This window comes from Cryptotermes secundus, unplaced genomic scaffold, assembly GCF_002891405.2.
Source record: "Cryptotermes secundus unplaced genomic scaffold, Csec_1.0 scaffold1876, whole genome shotgun sequence".
Taxonomy (NCBI): domain Eukaryota; kingdom Metazoa; phylum Arthropoda; class Insecta; order Blattodea; family Kalotermitidae; genus Cryptotermes; species Cryptotermes secundus.
The window spans coordinates 440,600-442,008 of record NW_019739005.1 but is presented as its reverse complement, the minus strand read 5'-3'; positions in this window follow the sequence as shown (position 1 = coordinate 442,008).

Below are 1,409 nucleotides of genomic sequence, written 5' to 3'. Positions count from 1 at the left end.
AAAAGGTCCACATTCATTTGTATGTACCTGTATTATATCATTAATATTATCAATTAAACTTCCAGTGTAAAAAATTGTATACATTATATTTGACTAATAAATATCCATGTATTTTACTTTATGAGTTCATTATACTTCAAGCAGATGTACTAACCACTGTTTGTGTTGCCAACACTGCAGAAGGAATGAAACGTAAATCAGATTTCAAGGAAGTCCTTAATCATGCTTTTTGCAATGAAACCAGATGCTGAACAGTCAGATTCAGGAATGATGAACACTGCCCTTGAATTCACAGCATATTCTGCTACACTATATTCAAATTATTTTTATTTATGGTTCATTTAACTGCACTGTCAGTAGCTCCAGTGGCAGGCTCAATAAATGAACAAATGTGAAGGGGTACAATCCCAGGACTTGGCAGAAGGTACTGAATGTAACTAGGAAATATCTCAGCAACCACATCTGGTTCCTGGGCCTGGAACTTCCTGCTTAAGAAACAGGGGCACTAACCACTCAACCAAGATGTTCAGTCATGAAAAAATGTTTCAGTTACTAAAGATGTTGCCTGAAAAATGAAACTGGCTTTTTTATGGATATAATTATGGATTGCAGATTTCCCAAATTCATGAAAATTTCAATAGATTTGTGGAGTATGGATGATATTTATAGATAAAAATGAACTGCAAATGGGCCAAAAAATGACCCAATTCGTTGATAATTACCATGATCAATGCTTAATGACAATGCTATATATGTGTTATTTGCCACAAAATGTTTTGCTTTTTTCTGTAGTATTAAATGTTCCATGTATCACACACTGGATACTTCTATAAACTGTGACACGATCTGATGAAGGCAAAATGAGGTGGAATGTGCCAAGCAGAGCTCATTCTAACATTCAGAATATCTGCTCTAACCCACCACACAGACAGCAAACCTTAATGAAAATAATTCCAGGGTCAATTTCCCCACTTTTATGAAACCCAAAGGGTTATCCATTATTTTACCTTGTCTTGAGTCAGTCCAGTCATTCTCACTCCTAAGTTCCACCAAGATTCAGTTTACTTAACTATTCATACTTCAATTCTACATAATTTTCTCATCTCGCTCACACATCACTCTATTGCGCTCCCACTTACATCTGTGTCTCTGAAGTGGTCTCCTTCAGGAAGATTTCTTACAACAGTTTTGTATAAATAAGATGTAAAAGTTTGTGACGATGGTACAATAGTACAAATATTATGTTTTTGGACATTAACCATCATTGTGTCTTTATCGAAAACTGTCTTGATTATTTTTCAAAACACAAGGTTTTGGAGACTGGATTCTGTCTCCGTCTTCAGGTAGAACCTACTCAGTTGGGTCCAATCAATAGAGCTAGTCTCTATCTCTGGAGATAGGGACCAACT